Source organism: Tachypleus tridentatus, chromosome 13, assembly GCF_004210375.1.
Source record: "Tachypleus tridentatus isolate NWPU-2018 chromosome 13, ASM421037v1, whole genome shotgun sequence".
NCBI classification, from domain to species: Eukaryota; Metazoa; Arthropoda; class Merostomata; order Xiphosura; family Limulidae; genus Tachypleus; species Tachypleus tridentatus.
Window position 1 is genome coordinate 100,533,761 of NC_134837.1, and position 26,833 is coordinate 100,560,593.

The 26,833-nt window shown below is 35.8% G+C and overlaps 1 protein-coding gene across 4 annotated transcripts in view; it reads left to right on the forward strand.

Moving 5' to 3' along the window:
- The window catches only part of LOC143236602 (plexin-A2-like), a 226,557-nt gene that overhangs the window by 110,656 nt on the left and 89,068 nt on the right, over positions 1-26,833 (forward strand). The window contains exon 1 of one of the 4 annotated variants that reach the window (XM_076474909.1): positions 7,796-8,555. The exons of the other annotated variants lie outside the window; for them this stretch is intronic. The gene's annotated coding sequence lies outside the window, so the exon portion shown is untranslated. Of the gene's footprint in view, positions 1-7,795; positions 8,556-26,833 lie in introns of those variants that run through there. 4 annotated transcript variants of the gene reach the window in all.

A 26,833-nucleotide genomic window follows, 5' to 3' on the forward strand; every position in this document is an offset into this window, starting at 1 on the left:
TGCGTGTTTGAGAGTACTCTAGCAGTACTGAGTAGGTAATTACACACACACATGCGTAATTTGTCGTTAGATTTTCATGGGTTGTCAATATGAAAGTAAGCATGTTTTGGACCTCGGAAAACCTTAGAATGAATCCAACATTCTACGCAAAAGACGTGGTTTAGGTCATGATATTTGTTTGTTTTATTAATGGGGTAAATTCGTTTGGATATGATTCTGAACGATTGGGTTTTGCTGAAAACAGCATTTCAAAGAATATGTGTTGTTTTTTCAGTTTTACTTCATACAAATCGTACACTTGTTTTTTCACTGATTCGTATTTCGTGCTACTTCCTTTTTACATTGACATTTCAGTAACTCGGACAAATAAGTGTATTATATTATTAAGACTTTTAAAGATTTTTAAACATTTCTGTTGTTACGTATTATAATTTAGTTCGGATGAGTCTCCGATTTAATATATTACGTATAACGATTTCAAACAACCGGAAATTTGAATTTGAATTTAAAAATTAATAAAATGGTAATATGTATCAAATTTATCATATTTGCTGATAAGATTGATACAAAAATTTTCTTTTTTTAATACAGATATATTTTAATGTACAAACATAAAAACAATACAATTTATAATAACGGTTATTACTAATAGTTATTACAAATGATGGTTTATCTAAAAGTTTCACAAACTATACTGAGTCTTTTATCTAGTCTAGAACTGAATATTTTATCGACGGTCCAGGTCCACGAGGTGTAAATTATTTTTATGTTGATACGCAAGTGTACTTCACTTGACGGGAATGCTAGCTAGCTCTCTTCTTGTTTGGCCTCGCACCCTTACAAGTTAACTTTTTTACCGATGAAGATATCTAATGTCATCGTAGAAATAATAACGTCCAAAGTAATTCACTGAAGTTGAACGGTTTGTAATTTTCGAAATCTATGAACGTTCCTGGTCAAATCCTATAGTTTTCCAATTAATAAACGTTAATCACAATTATAGCTTCCTAGACTAAAAACACTGACTGCTGACCGATAATAATCTCTAGGCGCTCTGGTTTATATAGTTTAAGGCGAGTTTCTAGAACGTTCAACAATGTTCGAACACGCCAGCATTTTCGTAAAACAAATGTTGTTGATTCTTTTTCTCAAGAATCTTTAATAAATTTAGAGAGCAGACAGGACTTGCGCGATGTACATCCAACAATACGTGTCACACGTATTAAACTGAAACAAACGTAAGTATCAAAATAAACGTATAACAGTAAATCCGTAATACTATACACAAGAAGAATAGATTGTCGATTTTTCATCCAAGCTGAAATTTTACTATAATTGTAAAGGTTACGCTTACGTTTTGTAACATCCTTTGACTTTCAGCTTTATTGTACTCATTACTGAGTCTAGCAGGACCGTTGTGAAATAGTTTATCTGCTGATAGTTTATAAATTGACGTACGCTATGTTTTTGATATTTTGATTTAAATATTTATTTGCTAGAGGTCGCAGGTGTAAATAAGTAAAAAAATAGTATAAATTAAAACCTTTGTAGAATGTATCCATTTTGTGCTTCTTGCAGAAACAGAGGTGCAACATAAATATGAAAATCCGTAAAGCAGTGTATTAATAAGTAATAAATGAAATATTTATTTCCTTGCTGGTAGTAAAAGTTAGTTTGTGTTATTACCTACTACATTTTCAGATAGCGTGAAAATGCATTAAATTGTAATTTACAAACAATAACAAAATAACAATCCCTCTCTTCGTTGGTAAGAGTAGTCCAAGACCTGGCGACGGGTGGTGTTGACTAGCTGTCTTTCTTCTAGTCTATTACTGCAAAGTTAGGGGCGATTAGCGAAGGTAGTCTGTGCAGTATTGCGCGAAATTAAGAACAAAACTAAGCTTTCAAGATACAATATTTCTTCACTCTTTATTTAGTCCAGCAAGACTGGTGGGCATTAGTTTACCAGTAGATAACCTACATATTGTTGGGAAGATTATATTGTGTGGTTGATTCTTTTCGATTGTAAGGTAAAAAAAAAAAAAAAAGCAGTGCGCAGTCCACTAAATTATAATGGATATCTTTTATCTCTTTCATTAAAAGTTCCATGGTTTTATGTAACTAACCCAAAATTCGCTGAGGGACGAACCTAATAACTAACCCAATGTGTGAACATTTGTAAGCGATAAGTCTTAAGTTCTTTATTGTACTTGTTGATTTTCTGACAGATAGTGTAGTTCTTCTTCTCCGTAATAACCCTAATTCCAACTACTTTGGGAACCCAAGAATGTTTATACCTTGGTGGCCTTGTCCAGACTGCAACAATATAGGATGAGCATGTTTGGCGACGGGGATTCGAACTTGCGAATCTCATATTGCGAGTCGAGCGTCCTAACAATCATGCCAGGTACATATATGATCCTTCTCGTATTTTTATAATTGTGTCGCAAACACATTCCAATGCTGTACATAACTAGCTCACAATAACTTACACAAATTACAGATTTATACGCTGGTCAGAAAACTAAACAATTCACCGCTTTAAAGCTTTTGACAAACTTCCAGACGTCAGATCGCACGATCCTCGCATGACATTAACTTCCCTTCTGGCGCACAAGAATACAAATTTCGAGAAACGTAAACACTTGAAAAACATAGACTACAGCAGTATTGGCGTGAAGTGGTTTAACACAACGAGGTTCACAGTATATGCCAGCTCTGTGTGCGATCAGCAAAATCTGATCTGTAAATATCTTGTATTGCATTATTTTCTTGGAGACAATAACACTACGTAAACCATTTTTAAGTCGGCCAGGCATAGCCAGGTAGTTAAGGCGCTCGATTCGTGATCCAAGGGTCGCGGGTTCGATTCCCCGTCACACCAAACATGCTAGCCCTTTCATCCGTGGGGGCATTATAATGTGTCGGTCAATCCCATTATTCGTTGGTAAAAGAGTAGCCCAATAATTGGAGGTGGGTGGTGGGGACTAGCTGCCTTCCCTTCTATACCCCTAAATTAGGGACGGCTAGCACAGACAACTCTCGTGTAGCTTTGCTTGAAATTCCAAAACAAACAAACCATTTTCAAGTATATGCAACAGAGTTACAGTTATCAGTCACTGAGATCTCCGTTTCAGAAACACTTGAATAAATTCTTATTGACTAACGGCCATTCATTACAGGTTCAATATAACCTCGAACCCAGTTAGGTCGTGAACATTTAACAAAATTTAATGCACCGGTATTCGAAAGGAACTGAATTTTTCTTCGCGAGCTCTGGTGTGATGTTCATTGTTTAGATTTTAAATAAAATAGGCATCAACACTCATGTAAATACTTTATACAAATTATAATTATCACACTCACTCACCATAAAAGATATATATATATATATTAACGATCGGGTTTAGACAATTCTGGTGTTGAGAGAAAAAAAAATTAAGCACTACGAAAATGTGTCTTACGAAACATGGTATTTCTTATTGCAACTAAGGATAACTCGTTCTGGAGAAAATGTTAACAAAACAGTCCTGCTAACTGTGAAAATATCAATTTGACTTGGTTACCATGGTAATGTTGTTTCAGAAACAAGAATGCAACAGTGAATTCTAACGAAAGTGTGCAACCCAAACGTGTTATTTACAATGAGTGCATGCAATTTGTGGCTTAGTAGTGTTTTAGATTTTAGAATTTTACGTCAGTTGTTGTACGTCTCGCTATAATACCTTAAAGAGAAAGATACTCGCACACACATTGTTCTGTAAAATACTAATATTGTTTATTTTCTACGTGTTTGTTTAGTAGAAAAATCCTGCTGTTACATTTAACATTTTTGCAGTATGACTATACTTACTGTCGGGTCTTCGGTGACCATCGTTCGGAAAACTCGAATGATTCTATGTGTGTGTCGACGCCTGCTAACCATCTAACTGAACTTTTAGAGGAATATTAATGTGTTTTGTTCTAATACTGCTATCACACTGAGTGAGACTTAGTGGCATTTTAGCCATAAAGATGGGTTTTTATTGCATCACGTGTATAGCGTAATAGTCGTCCATTACGAAGGATCTGTTGTGTATTACTTGAATACAACTGAGTTTACTATTTTTGTTATTGTGCTGATTGGAAAAGCGTTTCTGTTTTTGAGGTAATGCAGGAAAATGTATTGTCGTCTAGAAATAAGTGACCATTTGTGTTTTTTTAAAAAGTCCAAACAAATACAAATGTCAAAGCACGGAACGCAAATATTTCAAAGTGGTGTTACATACTAATTACGAAAGTGGGCTTTATGAATTCGCTGAATGCATTAGCTATTACATCATGACTGTACTTATCCATCGAAATATCGTCACTAGATATTGTACAGCATGAGAACAAATCAATATTTAGAACATTAACACATTAGTGATATTTGTGTTTTGTATCACATATTTATTCCTCTCACGTTCCTGAATGTATCTATAACAGATATACAATGTGGAAATATTCTAATATCACATTTGTTCTTCAATTTTGATTTTCCATGTCAATGAAAGAAACCCGTTGAAATTTGAAATGTTGTAAAAAAGCATCAAAGTCAGCAAATATTTGCTTTTCTCACTTTATGTGTAACTTTAATTGCATTCAATTAATTTAAAACGTAAGCAAAAAGCAACACACAGCCACAAGTGATTAAGTGTAACAGCTTGTTAAGGTTTTAATCAGAATACGAAATGGTTAAACATGGTCGCATATTCTTTCCCTTAGGTTCTGTACCAGTCGTCGTTGACAAGAATTTAGTTTTTCCTGTAGGTACACATAGGTGTATCTATAGGCGCATAAGAGTCAATGAGATGTTGCAGGAGTGCCTTATGTTAACATTGGAGTGTGTAATGTTTTGGAACACAGTATATGTGAATACTGTTGGCCATCTTCACAAAACTGATGGAATGATGCACGGATCAGTATATTTGTCTTTAAACTCGTAACTTGAGGACCGCGGATTCGAAACCCTGTCTCACCAAACATGCTCGATCTTTTAGCCGTGAAGACTTTACAATGTGTCGGCCAATCCCACTATTCGTAGGTAAGAGTAGCCCAAGAGTTGGCGGTGGGTGGTGATGACTAGCTGCCTTCCCTCTAGTCTTACACTGCTACATTAGAGACGGCTAACGCAAATTGGCCTCGTGTAGCTTTGCGCGAAATTCGTAAACAGACAAACACAGTCTTCATACTCTACCTTATGGAAAAAGGTCGATTGACCATAACTTGCTGTTTCAACAAGATAAAATAGTATCCTCAAACAATCCAAGGATTGTCGAGCTTACTTCACAAAGAAAAACGTTTAAGGGGTGTTCACGGAATGAAATGGTTGCTACAAAGTCCACACTTTAATCTCGTACAACAAATCTAGAATTTGCTGTACTCCATGTTTGACAAACTGTACTAAAGTACAGAAATAGTCTTAACAAAAATAAAATCAATTTACACCAGAGATTTTGAGAAAATACGAAGACACAATATCATATAACTACTTATTGGTCTGGCCTGGCATGGCCAAGCGCGTAAGGCGTGCGACTCGTAATCCGAGGGTCGCGGGTTCGCGCCCGCGTCGCGCTAAACATGCTCGCCCTCCCAGCCGTGGGGGTGTATAATGTTACGGTCAATCCCACTATTCGTTGGTAAAAGAGTAGCCAAAGAGTTGGCGGTGGGTGGTGATGACTAGCTGCCTTCCCTCTAGTCTTACACTGCTAAATTAGGGACGGCTAGCACAGATAGCCCTCGTGTAGCTTTGTGCGAAATTCCAAAACAAACAAACAATACTTACTGGTGGCACAGTTGACCAATCAAATTATTAACATTTTCAAAAACTTAAAACTTTGTGTGCTAATTTAATATGGCCCGACATGGCCACGTGGTTAAGGCACTGGTCTCGTAATCTGAGGGTCACGGGTTCGTGATCTCCATTACTCCAAACATGTTCGCCCTTTCAGCCGTGGGGCATTATAATGTGACGGTCAATCCCACTATTCGTTGGTAAAAGAGTTGCCCAAGAGTTGGCGGTGGGTAGTGATGACTAGCTGACTTCTCTCTAGTCTTACATTGCAAAATTAGGGACGGCTAGCGCACATAGCCCTCGTGTAGCTTTGCGCAAACAAACCAAACTAGACTAGTTTAATAATGGTTTTTTGTAATAATTACAGGAAACTGTTAGTTTGTAATAATTACAAATTAATGGTTGTTTCATGTGTAAAACTCGTATAATGACAATTGTTGAGGTGTTCTCATGAATTTGATCACTACCTGTTAAACTTATACTCATCTATCCATTATTTAAAACTAGTGTCTGTAATCTTTTATGTCATCCATCTTGGTTCATGAGTAAAATGATGATAGTATAATGAGAAAAAAAGAGATAATAGTAATGTATATTACACTTTTTTCATGTTCCACGTGGTTAGTGTTACTGTATCATGTAAGTTTTATTTTTATTTAGTATCGTTGATTGTAAACGAAAGTATACGCGTATTAAAGTTTGAGTGTAATGAAAACACACTCGGTCGTAACACTGATTTGAACATATCTATCAGCTTTATAACTCATTAGCACTTGCTCTGATACAAATACTTTCTCATTAGGTATAAGCGTTATTAATTATTCAGCATACTGCTTATTAGCAGGTACCCTGTGGTGTAGTTGTAGTGTTAGAATTGATGGTCGTAAAGTAACAGTAGCGTTTTAAGTATTATTACACGAGATAGTGCATGCCAATCAAACACGTGTCTGAAGCTAAAACATTTTTCGCATCACTCCTCATGAAACCTTCCAAAGTTCTGATAGTGAAGCATCTCGGGGAGGAAGCTTCTGTTTACTCGCTGTGGGTCGACGGTAAATATACGGACTTACGAAACTAAAATTCGAGGCTCGAGTACCCACGGAGGACGAAGTTCAGATAACCCATATTGTGTAGCTTTGTACCAGGAAAACAGTAACAGTTTGCAAGAGTCAGCTTATAATGGATATTTACTTTGAGAAGCTTCGATAACATGATGTACCTGGTGTTGGATGTTTTATAAAAGAACTGGTTAAGTAAGTGAGTGCGATTTTAATTCCCGAATACGCTTCAAATTTTAACGTATAAAGCAAATTCCAAACCAAAATTTTCCTACATTATTACTACTAAAAACATTAATTACATACTGTGTTTGAAACACTCATTACTGGAGCCATGATTATATACATTTGTAGAGGAATAAATTGACAAAACTCTGAGATGAAGCATTATTCATTGTCCTCATACACAACATTGCCTCCCAGTGGCACAGCGCCATGTCTGCGGAGTTACAACGCTGAAACCAAGTTTCGATACCCGAGGTGGGCAGAGCACAGATAACCCTTTGTGTAGCTTTGTGTTTCATTCAAAACAACGATATACACAACATGTAGAGATTTCTAATACCATGAACTGAAGTAACCAACATTTTAACTCCATTCCTGGTACAGCTAGATTATTCCATGATAGAGATCTACATACTCATAACTAAAGTAACCAGGACTTAACAAGTATTTTACTACAGCACCTGGCGCGAAAACATTTACCTTACTTCTAACAGTTACTTGTCGCATATTATACAGCGTGGTGTCATTTAGAAGAAACAATGTTTTTTTAGTGCGCCTGTAGTCAAATGTAAAAACTAATGTTGCTGGCGTACAATTTGTTGGTTGCTTACATATCGACAGATGCCACTACTAGACATAGAGGGCAGCACTGGAGTAGGTGGAATAGCGTGACGAAACGTTTGCATGAGTTCTGTAAAGCGAAACATCTTAACGCTGTGAGAGATACGAGCTGCTGTTGGTGTAGACGCTGCCGTGTGTGAAAACAGCTATCGCGGGACAAAAACCCGTGTCTCTCGGCAAGGTGTCATACCAATTCTATTTTCGTAAACACGAGTAACTAGTAATTTCTGGCGTTATTATATGCAGCTACGTCACGTGAATGTCACAACGAAATCGTTAGTTGTAGAACTCTACTGTGCCATTATTTCTTCAGGTGTGTGGTGGTATATTTGGTTTTGACAATAGATCCGGGTAATGTATACACAATCCATTATTAAACTCTCCTGACTATATCTTTGGTTAAACAACGGTGGTTTGGGACTATATATTATAATACGATGTGACCAAGACGTTGTGGTTGAGTTCTGCAAAATATATTTACTAACATTTTTTTGTTTTTTGTTTAGCCGTAATTAAAGGTACGTTACAGTAAACTGACTTCTAGTCGAACTTCATGTTGTCCGGCCACATCTTGATTGTTTGTGCTACGAAAGAAAAATATTTAAATTATTTCATTTTCTAGGCGTTAAGAGAAACTTGTTTGTTTCAATAAAATATTCCAGTTGTTAATGCCTAATTCAGGCCGTAGTCTGAACTGGATTATATTCTTGATAACGTGACGAACTGCTGCTAGTTGTGACGTGGTGTAAGTCAGCAGAACGCTGAGAGCCGACTTGTATCAGAAAGGGGACTTAGAAACTTCTTGCAAAATGGCACGTGCTCAGAGTTCAGACGTGGTGAGTGTAGTTTGGTATTTCTTAGTGTCATTAAGATACATAATGAGCATTAATAAGTTAGATAATTAATGTTTATAAAATTACTGTCAATTTTATAACTAGCATGTGTGAAATTATTACTAAGATATAAAACTATAGTCTACGATATCTGTGAGATATATAACTCGGGTCTGTAAACAGTACAGTTAGTTTAAGATATATAACTACTTTATTGTAAGATATTCAAATAATGTTTTTAAAACGTATAATCAGTGTACTTATTACGTGTATAACTGTCTTATCGTAAGATGTATAATAAGCGTGTGTGAAATGTCAGCTACTCGTTAGCTTTATAACTGTTGTGTCTTAATGTGTGTGAAAAGTATAACTAATTGTGAGTTTTATAATTGCTGAATATAAAGATGTACCCAGTGCGTGTGTGTTATCGTAAACAATTTACGAGGTGTGTATCCACTGTTCATAAGATGTGTATTTCATTCCTAGATAATCTAATGCCTAAGTTTTGTATCTATTGTCTGTAAGAGGTACAATGTGCGTTTGTAAGGTCATAGCGAATGTGCAAAGCTTAAATACAGATATTCTGTCTTGTTTAGTTATTTATTTATTTTTATAAGAGAAACAAGATGTAAGGAAAGCATGATTATCACTTGTTAAAAAGATAAAAGGTGAACAAGATCTTTCGCTACTTTCTTGTCAAGTGTTTTAGTTAGCCACGTGCATCAAACAACTGATTCGTTAAATACTTCACTAAACTCTACATTTTCCGTAAAACACACGACCATTCTGAACTAGACATCCAGAAAGAAATATTGTGCTTTCTTGAGAGCAAGAAAATTGTGCCTTGATCCGTTAGCCAATGTCCGAATGGGCTCCTACTAGAAGAAAGTGCAACTAATCGTTGGAGAAAAGGGGGAAAAAACTGATATCTGGTTATTGCGTCCCAAATGTTGCCTTTGTTCTTTGCTGACTGGAAGATTAAATCGTTCAAGCAGAAATTTCAAAGTTAAGAGAGAAAAAAGAAATTAATTGAGCAGTGGTCGAATAACTTTCAGATGGACACAGATTATTTGTTTTTTGCTTCTTTTTTTAGTGGAAAACGGTCGTGAATCTAATATATATTACATGGTTTTGCTTCTGGAGCATTACTTTAACATTTTGATGTAGTATATATTATTTGACGTGGTTTTGCTTCTGGAGCATCAGTTAAACAATCTTGATATAGTATGTATTAATTTACATGGCTTTTTTTTCTGGAATGTCATATTAACAGTTTTGTTTTGATATATATATTATTTTATTTTGTGATGACAAGAACCCACTTGAAATAAAAATATATCAGAACGGCTGGTATGGGTATTGACACTTCTACTAATAAAGCAAAGAACAACTTTTCGACCTTCCTAGGTCATCTTCACGTTAATAAAAGTTAAATTAATTTATTATTTTACTTGGCTTTGTTTCGGGAGTAAAATACTTTAATAATTTAGATGCACAACTCCAGTTCTAGAGCAGTAATTTAAGTTCTGTTATATATTACCTTACACTGCTTTGCTTCTGGAACATTTGATTAACTACTTGAATGTAGTATATGTTACATTACATTGATTTGAGAGCAGTGAGTCAAAAATTTGCTACTGGAGCGCTAGCTTAACGAATTGGATATGTTTTCATATTTATAACAACTGCTCAACAAGATAAGAAAGTGTATTCTTTGAGAGAACTGATAACTTTTATCGTTAAGAAAATAATGTTTGAATATATTCAATCTATTTTTATAGTCAGGCGAGAACATCAAAGTATCAGACATTAAAGAATATTGAGATGGTAGTGATGGATGAAAGCGTAAATGTCGTTTGTCATTAAAAGCAAGAGGGAATCCTCAGTAGCCACTGCACTTAATTATTTTAGACAGGATTAGAGTAAATAAATTTATAGGACCTTTGTTTCCCTTTTTATTAGCTATATTTTTGTGCGCCAGCAATACAAAGTGTGGGGCGCACGTTTACCCGATTTTACCACTTATTGTCAAGACCTTACCACTCTACCCTCAAATTGAAATATTTTTAGGCAGGATTAGAGTACATTAATCTATCATTGAGCGTGGTCAAATGCACCAATCGAAAAGGATTAAACTCCTGTGTCCAAAACTGTAGTTTTATTTCAAATCCAACAAGAGATGACGGAGCTATGAGCTAAATGTGTTTACTTGCAAATAAACTCGGAGCTATTCTATGAGTTGCTTAGCCGTGACTAAAAGCAATGTCTGTCTCGTTGAGATGCTATTGTTTATATCTTACATTAAACGTGATTGTGCACGTCGTTAATTCCCATTTGAACTTTAAATAACTTCCTTGGTCTTAAGTTGCATGTAATAAATTTGTTATCCCTCTACCATTTTAAAGCGTTGACAACCCCACAATGCGTCGCATGTAGATACATTGATATGAATGTTTCTGTTAGTGTGCTTGCTCCTGTCTATTTTGGCACCAACGTATTGAACTAAATTTATAAAGTTCTTTCACGTCAGTTCACATTGATCAAAAATAAATTTAGGAGCTTACAGAGAAGAGCTGTCTGTGTCTCACACCCACTGATGCATAATTACTTTGAACACAAGTACCGCAAGGTTTTATAGTGGGGACAGGCGTGAGTAGAGCCTTAAGGTTGAGCATCTTTCTCAAGACATGAAAAATGATTGGCTCTCCTACATCACACTTCAACAGTTGAATCTTGTTCATAAACAATGAACGCGATGCCAGATATAATGAAATTTACTTTGGTTTATGTGTTGTTTTTTTCATGTCAGACGTTGGAGTTATTTTTTTCGATTTATTTGTCAGGTATGTGTTGTGCTTGGTTATACTAAGTCATTTTATTAAATGAAAAATACTGCAACATATGGAGCTGAAACGTTTTTGAAGTTAACTTTAACGCGTACTTGTATGTAAAAAAAGTATATTGTGAGCATTCTACTTGGAAACGCGTCTACTTTTTAACTTAGTGTTGATGAGGGTATCTTGAAAGGCTTTCGTCACACCAAGATATTAAACCTCTCTACACGCAATCATGAGCTTTTGTGTGCATTACTAGCGAATCTTTTTTGGTGTTAAGTCACATGTGCACGTTCACGCAGAAATCTGAGTGCTTTCATCAAATCAAGAAAAGTGGCCTAGTAATGTCCTGGGAATTTCTGTTATGAATTTCAGAGATAATTATAAATTCATGCACCACATTCCATGTGGTAAGTAAAGCATATAAGGTTTCTTTTTGCCGAGCTTGTCGTGGACAGATATGAAACTTGTTGTTGCTCCCGATTGAATAGCTGACTTCAGTAAGCAGGTTTGGGTGTGCGTGTCTCATTCTTTTCCTCTTGTATAAGCCAAGCTCAGCTGACAGGAGAATAAAAAATATTCAACCATTCCGGGCAGCGAAAGCAGCTGGAATAGTTTATTCATCCGAAAAATTTTGTATTAGTTGTATACGAGCCGAACATTCCCCGAGAGTAAAGCGGTTGGCCTCTGTTGAAATAGGCTCCGCTGTAGATAGGAGTGTTGAATATTAAACAGCAATTTTTTTTTCCTGAATACTTTAGTTCGTGGGAATTACCGCAAAATTTAATTTGACTTATGGGTATGTATAAACATATGCTCTTATCGTAATGTATTTTATCAAAGCATTTGATGGGCTTTCAATAACATATTTGTTAAAGGAAACTAATGGATAGACTTCGTTACTTTCTAGGTTCAGTGGATTTGGTGTTGTAATAAAAAATCTTTCTATCTTCAGTATTTTGACGTACTTAATTTAGTGATACAAGAATAGTTAGATATTTAAACCAAAGAAATTAATACGAACATTTAGAGACGGTAAAAAAATATAAGCTAAGTAATCATGATTTAACTTAATTTTTAGTATATGTTTAAAATACGGCTTTTGTAACGAAAGTATTTGTTAGTCAAACTGATATAACAAACTACACCTTCGTTAATAACATAGAACTAAAAGCTCAGAAACGGTAAGAAAAACCAATAACTCGGTTTAGTTTTTTGACTTATGATGTTTGTTTGTTTGTAATTACGCACAAAGCTGCAAAATGAGCTATCTATACTCGGCTCATGACTGATATCGAACTCCGATTTCTGGCGTCGTAAGTCCGTAGGCATACCGCTGGAGGGCGCTTTTGTCTTAGGAACATTATGTTGAGATTCAAGATCTTTCTCCTGTGATATTCTTCGCCAGAAATAATTTACCCAGAGGCACTTACTTTATGTTTACAAATTATCGAGTATTTAAAGAATCCAAACTTTTAAAAAAACTAAATATATGTTTTAAATTACTAGTGAAAAATGAAAAAAAAATTGATATAAAAACTTGGGCAATTAATTTTGAAAAAAAACCCAACAAAACTACTTACGAGAGCACGCAGAAAAGTTTTCATTTTTGGAAGACAAAAATAGAACTCTACCTTATACCCCTTATTTACAACTAAGACGTATTACGGGGTTCAACAAGAAAAAAATCTTCTTTCTAACAGGTCAGTTCTAAGAAGTGGCTAGTTAGATCAATCACTTGTTTTTCCATAATATGCTACCTTGTACCAATAAGAAACGTTAAGGATAACAATGAATGTTACATCATACATCTCTGCTATTGGAAGTGCAAAATCATACAGAGAATAAGAAATATTTACCTACTTCTTGGCAGCAAAATCAGTTGGAATAGTTTATTCATCTACACAAGAAAATTAAGAAGAATGTTTTAAAAAACGGTGAGACTTTATGATAAGAACAGTCACAACTTCACACATCTTCATCTGAGACCGTCATATATTTAATCTTAAATATCCAGTTAATACTTTTAAGAATACTTGTGATCTCCATACTATAAAGTGCAAACTAAATGGACATATGCTGAAATAACAATAGCACAATATGGCCATGTCTTACGGACATAACGGTGATACGATATGGCCAGGTCTTCTGTAACATAACAGTGATACAACATGATCATGCTTGTCTCACGTTTCATAACGGCGGTACAAACATGGTCATATCCTAAAAGATAATGATACATATAAATATTTAGAATGGACCCAAGCAATACACAAAGACATGATACGAAACACAGTATTAAATTATCTTGCAACTATATTCCAAGTTATACAGGAAATCATCACAATTTAAATGGATTAAACACAAAAATCAATGTAAATCTGCGTGAAAATTTTAAACAAGCAAGCAAGCACAATAATGATTTTGTGATTTTCTTCAAATATGAAGCCTTCAGTATTATCTGAATATCTTGCAACTTGTAATTTCATTTTTTTATTTGTAGAGATAAAGGCGAAACAAAATGTTCTTGGCTTACAGTGGGTCACAAATAGTTATGATTAATTTCAATTTTAAACAAGCCTTTTTTTTCTTCGAATCCTCGTCACATCAAACATGCTCGCCCTTTCATCCATGGGAGCGTTATAACGTTACGGCCAATCTGAAGCTTTTTACGTGATACTATCCCATCTATGTCACACGAAACTCCATCTTAAAGTTCCCCCCTTCAGTGGCACAATGGTATATCTGCGGACTTACAACGCTAGAATCCGGGTTTCGATATCCGTGGTGGGCAAAGCACAGATATTCCATTGTGTAGCTTTGTGCTTAAGTACAAATCGTCTTAAAGTAATATTCTATACCATCTGCATCATGCAAGTCTCCGTCTTAAAGCACTGATTGTATAAAATGCATGCCGCAATAATCTCCGTCTTAAAGCAGTAATTCTATACTACCTATGTTACATCAATCTCCATCTTAAAGCAGTGATTCTATACCATCTAATATCACACAAATCTTCGTGTTAAAGCAGCGATTCTATACCATATATGTCACATGAATCTCCTTAAAGCAGTGATTCTATACCGTCTGGCCCAGAATGGTCAGGCGGTTAAGGCGTTCGACTCTTATCTGAGGGTCACAGGTTCGAATTCTTGTCACACTAAGCATGTTCGCCCTTTCAGCCGTGAGGGAGTTATAATGTGACGGTCAATTCTACTATTCGTTGGTAAAAGAGTAGCCTGAGAGTTGACGGTGGGTGGAGGCGACTAGTTGCCTTACATTGCTAAATTAAGAACGGCTAGCGCAGATAGCCCTCGTGTAGCTTTGCGCGAAATTCAAAAACAAACAAAAACAATGTATACCATCTATGTCACACGAATCTCTGTCCTAAAGTTAAAAAAACCTTAGCAATGTTTAGTATTTTTATCATATCTCTCAAACCTTTATTATTATAAAGAACCCCAAAGTTTTCGATGTGACATTGGATTCTCAGTAAAACTTCCTAATACTAGGATGATTTTTTGTCACATTCAGTGTCTTTCGCGCACTAAAGTTGTGATACTGAACTATTTTTACACTGTCTATCGGAAATCTAACAATGGCTTTGATGAAAGAAGAGGTGCAGTTTCTGTCAAAATTTACAATGTCGTTGAAGAAGCTAAATATTTTGTATATGTTCTTTTAGAATTCTCCGAAACGTGACGGACCTTGTCGATGAATTACAAATCCTTTCCCAGGAGTACTTTTATAAATTGTGCAACTGTATGGAATGCATAAGTGTTTTATGTTCGCTATGCTACACCATCATTTTAGCCTCAGTGTTATAGCCCTGACCTCAAAAGTTCCTAAGGTTTAATCTGATAAAAACAACAACATTTCAATAGGTAGAACTATCGAACAAAATCCTATTAATTGTTAAGGCAAAAAATCGTTAACCTGAAGATGATCTAGGAAGGTTGAAACGTTGTTCTCTGCTTATTAATAAAAGTGTTAATGCCCATACCAACCGTTCTGAGATATATTTTTATTTCTAGTGGGTTTCTCATCATTAAGAATTACTAAGAAAAGCCCTTGACCAACTCTGTTGGGCGCAGATAGCCTAGTAGCTTTGCGCCATAAAACGCGAAATCAACCAACCAACCAATTCTCTTGTATAGTTCAAGAAAGGTTATGAAACTAAGCAACTTGAACGTTGGTAAAAATCACGGCATTCTAGATAAAGAATTTTGTATATCATGTTTTTTATGATATTCGAGATTTAAAATTATATCAGAAGGGCTGACACTAAAGCTTCGTGACTCACTGTGAAGATATTAAAGTTGGGTGGTCAGTCATTGAGGGGCGGCCGGATCGCATCGGCAAGTTTTATTTGTCTTACTGTGAAGATCTGTCTGCTAGCTACCTCTTCCCAAGTTATTATTCGAAATCCTTTACATTAAGATAGGAAATATTTTTTTATTTTATTTTATATTTCATATAATCACTTGTTACTGTACTGCCCAGTGTTTTATTTTTGAAGTGCGCAAGGCTTTGTGTGAATGTACCCGTAGTATCTGCTTCGCACCAGTTCGTAACAATGTTCATGATTGCATCTAGAAAACACGATACAAGAAGTTAAAACACGGTAAAATGCTCAATAATAAAGACACATTACAAGAACATAAGATCAATATCAATGAAAAATAAACTACGGTTATTACGTTGCATAACTTACGTGTAAAAACAAGTGCACGGTGGGTAGAAATAAAATAAGAAATTAATGATTAATAAAGCAAACTAGAAAACAGTCTCAACCGGAAACGTAAGGAAACTCAAACCGAAAGTACATAGTCTACATTAAAATCCTATCATTAAACAGGTGACTTAAATCAAAACATACCCAGTAACGACAGCAATTGAAAGATATTGTAAATCAAAGCTCAAAAATTAAAAACAAGATAAAGGAAGTTATGCAGGCTGAAAACATATACATGTTAATAATAACTTCCGATCAAAAAAGCTGTCTTTTCAGAACGATATATATGTTAGTATCTATCCTGGTCTGATATTCGCTTGACTGACGAAAGAGATGCATTTTAAATGTAATCTTTCCATGTAATTGGACAGGCTGAAAAACATGTAAATATTTTTGCAGATTGTCCCTGAATACTGTAGATAAACTGAGAATACCTGAATACAACAAATTAATAAGATGAAGGAACTTAATAAAATCATACATAAGAAATAGAAAGCTCCACCATTAAAATAGGGCCTAATGATCTCTAAATATGTCATCTGATTTCAGTTGAGAACATTCTAGCAGCTTAACACTGTACGTCGTTTTTACAGCTAAAGAAAACATAATTACAGAAACTTATAGCACATGACACACGTGTCACAGCCTTGAGGCCACTAACTGTCAGCTACAATATGTCGTACTTAATGTAAGAACAAACGAAAAAATATGTTTCATGTACTTCTGTTACACAAGTAAAGCGTAACACTACATTAGTTTGCAGTCAAATAAAACGTATTTACAGAAACTTCACAGTTCACAATACAAAAGTCACTGATTTTAATGTACTTAATGCCATACTTAGTGTCTGAGTAAACACTACGTATTTCACACACTTGTACTATACAAGCAAAGCTAAACACTCGAGTTAGCACAAAGCTCAATAAAACACGTAAATGAACAAAACTGTATCAGAACTAGAATGTCACTTAACATTCATATCAACCACCATAATCATGACCCAGCAAGAGAATGGTCATGCCTCATACCTGTAATGAATCACACATCCAGGATTTGTTTGGATTATAATTGAACTGACGAATGGAATATATTGCTTAGCTGCTAGTTCCAACCTGAAGAATTCGATGCAGTCAATAATAAGATGAAAGGGAACTCTGAATTCACTTTTAACTACTGTAGAAGAGGATATTCTACCAGCAGTGAAAGAGAACTATCCTAACCCTTGAGGAGTAAGACTACTTCTATGGGCTCCGGCATGGCCAGGTGGTTAAGACACTCGACCCGTAATTTGAAAGTCGCGGGTTCGAATCCCCGTAACACCAAACATGCTCGTCCTTTCAGCCATTGGAACGTTATATGTGACGGTGAATCACACTATTCTTTGGCAAAAGAGTAGCCCAAGATTGGCGGTGGGTGATGAAGACTAGCTACCTTCCTTCTAGTCTAATACTGCTAAATTAGGGACGGCTAGCACAGATAGCCCTCGAGTAGCTTTGCGCGAAATTCAAAACAAACCAAATCTTTACGCCATTGGTGTTTATTGGCTCATTCAACAGGCTTTAGGATTGCATTCTGAAGTCTTAACTTTTACTTTTCCTATGAAAGCAGCTCAACTATGCAGCTGATTCTTATCCAGATAAGATAATTGACAGCATAGAGCGTAATAAGTTTACTGTGTAGCACCGAAGTCATCATTTCTAGTCTCTGCGAAATGTCTGTTTATCCTCTGACGTGTGGCACGTTGCCGGTGCAGTGCGTGACCTGGCACTTCATCTCCTGCCCAAACTGCTCAAGAACGTACATATATGTTAGCCTGCAGCAGTTTGTTTACAATACTCGTTGGGAATTTAGTTGTTTCACCTTGCCAATGAAATAACATTGCCAAATTAGCCACATCTACCAGCCATTCCTCAAGTCTATGAACCCCCCGCTAAGCCTTAAAAAAATTTAGCACAGCAGCATTTGGACAATAGTTGTGTTTCACTAGTGAAATCTCAATCATAATTGCCTACATCTCTGCTTTCAACTAAACTATATATTTGATAACAACATCAAAATGTTTTTATATCACGACTGTAATAATTCTACAGGCAGCTGCTAGATAATGGCGATTAGTCAAAGATCCAAGATAATATGTGGACAGAACGAAGTGAAAAAACAAAACCATATGTATAATATACACCACACAAGTGTTCATTCCTTAAAATAATAGTGTTAACGTTAAAATAACAATTGGACCGTAAAGGCTGAATTAAAATCAAATTAAACATTTAAAAACATACACACTAGTCAGTCAGCTTTGCTTAAGAAAAAAATGGTACAAAAAGACTAACTGATAAAAGACAATAGACGACTCTGTTGCAAGTCTCCCCATAGTGGCACGGTAGTATGTCTGTGGACTAATAACGTTTAAAATTGGGTTTCAATACCCGCAGTGGACAGAGCACAGATAGAACATAATGCGTCTTTCTGTAAACAAACAAACTGCCGCAGGACAGGTACAACGATCTTATTAACAATTAAAAGATATATAAAGTTCACTGTTCAAAAAATATTGTTATAAGGAAAGGTCAATTAGTTCATCTATTCACTATCTTTGGGAAACTCCGCGAAATTAAAATGACTTGTACAACCAACCCAAGAGATGGTCAAGGCCTTCTACATCATATAGTTTACAGAGGTGCGCATGTCAATAACAGGCTTCATTTTTCTCAAAAAACACAGGTACAAGAAATGTATGGGCCCAGCATGGCCAAGTAGGTTAAGGCGTTCGACTTGTAATCTGAGAGTCGCGAGTTCAAATCCCCGTCACACCAAACATGCTCGTCCTTTCAGCTGTGGGTAGTAGTTATAATGCGGCGGTCAATCCCACTATTCATTGTTAAAAGAGTAGTCCAATAGTTGGTGGTGGGTGGTGATGACTAGTTGCCTTCCCTTTAGTCTTACACTGCTAAATTAGGGACGACTAGCGCAGATAACCCTCGAGTAGCTTTGCGCAAAATTCAAAACAAACAAACAAAACAAGAAATGTATATATAAATGTATATATATATATATATATATAGGCGTCATTTTTATGATAAAGTGATTGTATTTCTTATCTCAGACACGCGACCCAAATTTGAATAGTAAAACACGAAATATATCATCCTTCGTTAGAATCTAGAAATAAGCATACCGTCAAACAAAATATTACAATCGAACATCTATTCTCTTAAAAAAAGAACTAAATATCTATTAACTTGTTTTTAATTTTAAATAGTTTCCTTTGCACTTACATAATAATTTACGTCGCTTAATATGCATTATTCGAAAACATTTTCATTTATAAGATATTGTAAATGAATTTTCATATTTTTGGAGTGTTTAACAATAACTAGTGTCGTATAGTCTTCTGAGACTTTACTATAAAAGAATAAATAAAATTTGTCTTAAAATTTTTTTGCAGAGCTGAAGTGAGAGTCGATTAAATACACTACATCTAAACATCACAAGTCAACTATACACATGCACTACCGCTTTTTGAAATTGTATATGTAAATCAAGCGATAATATAGTCATGAATATGTTAGTTATATGGCACATAAACTGAATACAAAAGTACACATATTAACATAGTGCGTCATGCAGATAGGACATTTGATATGCTCTTTTAGCGTGTGTTTTTTTTATTAGATAACGTATTTTGAAGCGACTGAACTAACTTTTCGTTAGTACTTTGGTATTTTATTGAATCTAAGCCCTCAAAAAAGAGAGGAAGTAGCAAACATTTTCAATTGTTATTGAGCATAATTAATGGTTTCAAATGATATTATTATTTCTTTTATTGTTCGTTTAATTTCGCGCAAAGCTGCTCGAAGACTACCTACGTCAGCGTTAAGGCAGTCAATCAACACAATCTGTTTGTTTGTTTTTCAATTTCGCACAAAGCTACTCGAGGGCTATCTGTGCTAGCCGTCCCTAATTTAGCAGTGTAAGACTAGAAGGAAGACTAGTCGTCACCACCCACCGCCAACTCTTGGGCTACTCTTTTACCAACGAATAGTGAGATTGACCGTCTCATTATAACGCCCCCACGGCTGAAAGAGCGAGCATGTTTGGTGCGATCGGGATTCGAACCTGCGACCCTCAGATTACGAGTCGAACGCCTTAACCCACATGGCCATGCCGGGCCTTCAACACTATTTGCTGCCAACTCTTGGGCTCTTCTTTACCAACGAATAATGGGACTTTCCGTAATATTATAACACACCCACGGCTGAAAGGACAAATATGTTTGGCGACGGGTATCAATCCTGCGTTTCGCAGATTGCGATAACAGGAAGGTATTAACCGTCAAAGATGCACTTCTCTCTTTACTTCCACCTTAATAATTATCAAAAACGATTATAACTACAAATGAAACATGGAAAAAAGGCAGTTAGTTGTTCCATTCCTCTATCTTTTCTTGTTATATTGCAAACTATGTGCATTTTATTTTATACTGATTTGATTATACTGCACTTAAGTTTGAAAGGACCAAAAACGAAGACAACATAAACTCGGGAGTAACGTGTATGAAACTTAGGCGCTCTCTAGGACTGTTAAAGTAACTTAGGTCCAATTGCTCTGAACATAGATTCATATATGCTTATAAAAACGTGCTAGCGGAAAAATTGTTAGAACATTAGCAATGGACTGTAAAACAATTTATTTGTAGTCTCTAATGTCTTTGTGGATGTGTAGGTTGTTATCGTTAATCGCAAACGAGATAAACGTGTAGACGGAACCAAGCTTCCAATTTTTTTAAAGAAATGCTGTGTTTATTACATCTCTTGCCTGAAGAATTTGATAGTGTGCCGCTACTCCTGATCGATGTTTTAAAGCTTTATTTATGTTTCAAAGTGGACTGAACTAACTAGATTTCTTTTTTCAGGAAAATGACTGAACACATTTTCAGTCAGTAATACTAACTGTAAAGTCAAATTTGTTTATACTGGTTCCCAGTGGCTTGGCGCTTATAACGTTAAAAACTAGGGTTCATACCCGTGGTGGGCAGTGTATAGAAATCCTATTGTGTTGCGCTGTGTTTTACGACAACCCAACTAAACTAATTTTTTATTATGTATTTTTATAAAGTGAAGTTTTATGAATTGCAGTTTTCTTAATGATTTTTGATTTATTATAATCCACAACCTTACAGTTTTTCACTTGGTCCTAAACGAGTAACGAAAACCTGTTGAAAAAAAGGAAGTAAATATAGGGCTGACTCATATGGAACAATGTAAACAATATGTGCTTGTTGTTTAATACTATATTTCAATAGACATGTGAATTTTGTTTTTATATATAAATTTTAAATATAGTTAGGTTCCAACTGCGATATTTGCCTATCACTGGCGGGTAATTCATGTTTAAACATTTGCTTAAGCCTTTTAAAGAAACATCAGATTTCTGTAATAAAACTGATTTAAGGTAATGATAACATCATTTACAATAGATTTTTGACTTCTTTAAAATTACTGCTAGTTATAAATCATATTTATAAAGGCAGATATTCCATTTGAAACTTTGTCACGTCAAACCCTCTTTGTTAATTTGAAGACGATCGAACGTTATTCTGTACTTTATTTTAATTAAAGTTTCAATACCCATACCAACCGTATTGAGAATACATGTTTACTTCAAGTGGGTTTCTTGTCATCACGAGTATGTCACATCAGTGAAATTTGTAGACATCACTGTTTTGGTTTTTGAGTTTTCATGCCATAAAAAAAGAACAAAAAATTCAAAGCTTTTACTATGATAATTACAGAGATTCTTAGAAACTATGCCTTAATAATTACATAGATATTGTTATAAAAGGAAACGCTGTATAGTATTGTAAAGTTCTGATAACCTGCTGAGGAGATATTTAAAATTCCAATCTGACATAAGCAGTTCTTCTGCTTACCTGATATCGAGGATTATATCAGATGCAAGATATATATGTAAAAACGGCTGGTTTGGGTTGAGAAATTTTTTATGTAGAGGAGCGAACAACGTTTCGACCTTCTTCGTCATCGTCAGGTTCACCGAAGAAGGTCGAAACGTTGTTCGTTCCTCTACATAAAAAAAAAAATTCTCAACCCAAACCAGCCGTTTTTACACATATATTTTTCTCTACAAGTTGGTTTTCTCGTCATCACTGATTAGATGCAAGATATTTCTTTTAAAGTTACAAGGTTTCTTATGACCCATTAAATTACTCTTGTGAGGGTTTGGTTTGATAGAAGTACAAATTCAGATGGTTATGGATCGTGTGATATGTTGGAACTTTGCTTCTTGATGTATGTTGTATTTATTCTGAGATGTTTGGGAAAGGTTCAGTGATGTGTGTAATCTGCGACTTCAAGAAACTACGTAAAAACATTCCGCATGCGAAGTTCCTCATTAATTTGCTACAAGTGCCATAGGTCATAATTTCATCGCATGCAGGAAAGTGCTTAATTCAATCGTGACGGTTACATTACGATACGTGATGTTTACCATGAGTAATTATAATTTGGAAGCTGTCCATGTAATTAAATGAGAGAATCAATTACTTCTTTATTTTGTACCAATGGAAAGGCTTACGTAAACTCTATTTGCTAAACTATAGACAGAAAGTCCAAGTTTGTTGCTAAGCTAACAAATATTTGTTAGTTGATGCTTTTAATAATAATTTTGACGTGAATAGAAGACGTAACAATAGTCTCTCAGAAACTCTACGTCTTGCGTGAAATACGCTGCTGGTCCTTTGACGGCACTTTTGTCTAAGATACAACAGTGTGATATATCATTAAAGCATTCGGCATCTTTTTAGGTATTAAGTTTTTTAAAACTTTGAGATCCTTTCCTGTATCTGTAAGAGTAAATTATTAAGTAAAACTGTTGTGTTATATGGCAGTTACTACATGTTTCTATGTCGAAGTCTCACGTAGCTCTGATAGTACGTAGCTTGGTTTGGTTTGGTTTTTGGAATTTCGCACAAAGCTACTCGAGGGCTATCTGTGCTAGCCGTCCCTAATTTAGCAGTGTAAGACTAGAGGGAAGGCAGCTAGTCATCAACACCCACCGCCAACTCTTGGGCTACACTTTTACCAACGAATAGAGGGATTGACCGTCACATTATAACGCCCCCACGGCTGGGAGGGCGAGCATGTTTGGCGTGACTCGGGCGCGAACCCGCGGCCCTCAGATTACGAAGCGCACGCCTTAACGCGCTAGGCCATGCCAGGCCCAGTACGTAGGTTATTGAGAGAGTTGACGGCCTACGTATTAATAACAACAGATTGCAAAGAAAATTGATGATTCGTACACAGCTGATAGAATGTTTTTATTTAGCAAAAGTAGTTTGAATAATAACTTACAAATATGAAAATAGAAAATTATTTTCGTAATTTGCTGTATAATATTACACATGAATCATTAGGCAATTTGAATACGTTGAGATGTGTATCAAGTCTACTGAAGTGGTGCTCGGAGGGGAGCGTATGGCAGCGTATGTTAACATGTGCGTACAGATACTTGTGTAGCTGTTGGCACTGTCGCATTAGCATCTCCACTCTCTGAGCAAACCGTATGTGTACATTATCACATCATTTACACTTAGTTGTGTCTTTAGTTCGGTCGCTGAGCCCAATCATCTCTAAAGTTTTATTTGTTACTATGGTTACCGGCAACAGCCTGGTGCAGCAGGTGTCAGGGGAAAGGGATATTGTCATTGGTGATTTGTGACTAATCCTGGCGTTATGAGACCTGCAACGGAGTTGTGTTCATAAGATAAGCTGACTGTCAGAACTAGAGTTTTTCTCAGCAGCCTCACATCCTACTAATCAGAACTCCATCCACATCTTGTATTCTCAAGACGGCTGGTATTGTGTTCAAACTTTAATCAAAATGAAGGACAGAACAACAATTCGACCTTCTTAGACCATCTTCAGGTTAACAAAGAATATGCTAACCTGAAAATGATCTAAGAAGGTCAAAATGCTGTTCTGTCCTATATTTTAAATAATTTCACCCGCTGGCACAGCGGTAAGGCTACAGATTTACAACGCTAAAATCAGGAGTTCGATTCCCTCGGTGGACACAGCAGATAGCCCGATGTGGCTTTGCTATAAGAAAACACAAACACACATATTTTAATTAAAGTTTTAATACCCATACCAGCCGTCTTGAGAATACAATGTTACGTCGGATAGGCTTCTCGTTATCTTTAGAATACAATGTTACGTCAGATAGGCTTCTCGTCATCTTTAGAATACAATGTTACGTCAGATAGGCTTCTTGTCATCACGAATTATACCATCCACATTTCATTTTCTTATAAACATTACGTAAACTTATTTAAGACAGTAGAGTGCGCAGTATATCTTTATAGCAGCAGACATTATTTACGTAAATTTCTGTATGCATTGATAGCGGCATTAGAAATTTATCCTTACTTTAATAATCATATGTTTATAGTTTACTCCTTGACATTTAATACCCGTGATGTTTTCCAAGTGGCCCGGCATGGCCAGGTGGTTAAGGCACTCGACTCGTAATCCGAGGGTCGCCGGTTCGAATCCCCGTCGCACCAAACATCTCGTCCTTTCAGTCGTGGGGACATTATAATGTGACTGTCAATACCACTATTCGTTGTTAAAAGAGTAACCCAAGAGTTGGCGGTGGGTGGTGATGACTAGCTGCCTTCCCTCTGGTCTTACACTGCTAAATTGTGGACGGCTAGCACAGATAGCCCTCGTGTAGCTTTGCGCGAAATTCAAAACAAACCAAACCAGTCTTTTCCATTTGCTACTATAGTTTGTGACTGTAGTATATCAGTTTTTCTTCCGGTAGTTAAAGAGCAAATAAAAGTAATTATAAGACTAAAATGTGGGGTTCGATTTCCCACGGCGGAACAAAGCACAGATAGCCATCTGTGAAATTTGTGGTAAGAAATAAAACAAAAGTAACGTTAATTTTAAAGTTACGTTAAATTTTGCTATCCGGTGAACTAGTGTTTTTGTTTGTTTGTTTTTATCTCTTGTTTTAAGTGAACGATACAAACCGCTTTTTGTAGTAAAGTGGAAAAATAGTTGAGCTACTTTTTTATATATACAGTTTCAAAATTACTTGTTAATACCAACTATTGAATGCGCAAATCATATAGCAAAATCATTTAGAAACACAACTCTTACTCATGTTATTTAGCAACTTGTAAATGTTAAAATAGCTATGGAATAAATAATGTCGTGTTTAAAATTACAATAATACGTTATAATATGAAAGACTAATGCATTATTTTTAACCTCTCAACATTGTTATTGTGAAGTACATGTATAAAGCTATTCAACAATATCTTAAGATACAATGTAAAAATAAGTATTTGCAGTGCAATACTAAGAGGTGTAGTTTTAAATATTTCGATAATTTACTAATTTTCAGTGATTCACATGGTTCCTGCTTCTTTCTCTTCCATTGTACTGTACTCGTACTTATGACTTGTGACTGGGAAAACTGTACCCTGACATTCAACAGACATTAACAATAACGCTCGTGTAGAAATGACAGAGACAGAAACCCGTTCAACAAGTATCACGTGAACCGAAGCAGCTGGTGACACGCCAGTTGGAGAGGCCCAGGGACAAAGTTCTTATTGTAGTTGGGTTGGGTATATTCCATTCACGGAATTTCTTTCACATGATTTAAAATGGGAGCATGCTATATATCTTTGCATCTTTGTTTGCAGGAAAGAGCTACACACTTGGTGCTCATGTATGTTCTGTATATTTTTTTTATCTCAAAACTTTTGCTGAAGCGAAGGGCGTAAAAGATATACAAAAATAGAAGGTTAGATTTATTTTAAAAAGATAATAGCGCATGGCCTACATGTATATATTCATGTAATATTAATTAAAATCATGAAAAATAGAACAAAATATCCAAGATGTTAATTCTTTTAACTCCTCCTATCTTTCTGGTGTGTTTAAACTTAGCAAATTGCAAGCGACTTAAAAACTGGGGCCCGGCATGACCAGGTGGTTAAAGCACTCGGCTCGTAATCCGAGGGTTGCGGATTCGAATCCCTGTCACATTATTCATGCTCGCCCTTTCAGTTGTTGAGGCGTTATTATGTGACGGTCAGTTCCACTATTCGTTGGTAAAAGAGTAGCCTAAGAGTTGGCGATGGGCGGGGATAACTAGTTGCCTTCCCTCTAGTCTTACATTACTAAACTAAGGACGGCTAGGGCAGATAGCCCTCGTGTAGCTGTGCGCGAAATTCAAAACAAACCAAACTTAAAAACTGGATTGCAACGTTTCAGTAACTGTACCGTTTATCTTCTCCCGATAAAATGGCAGTATTCGTTATAATAAACACCCTTTATAGAAGGGCATTAATCTAAAATGGTTGTCAAAACTTTTTTTTCTCTCTCTCTGATGGTGAACCGTACTGTCAACGTTAAATCATTTCATACAGGATCTTCTAACACTATGGCAGTCGTTGTCAGGGTAACCTAATGATTCAGGCGTATCATGTCGGATCCATAGGGATTTTTCTGCCGCAGAGACATGATTGTAGTCTTGTAAAAAGTATCTAACCAGTTGACAAAGGATGGATATCACCAGCAAGTTAACTGTCACTATAATACATCATCGTTTTCTTTCTTGGCTATGGAAAGATAAATCCATAATCTGGTGAAACTCTTTACAACTATAGGCACTCT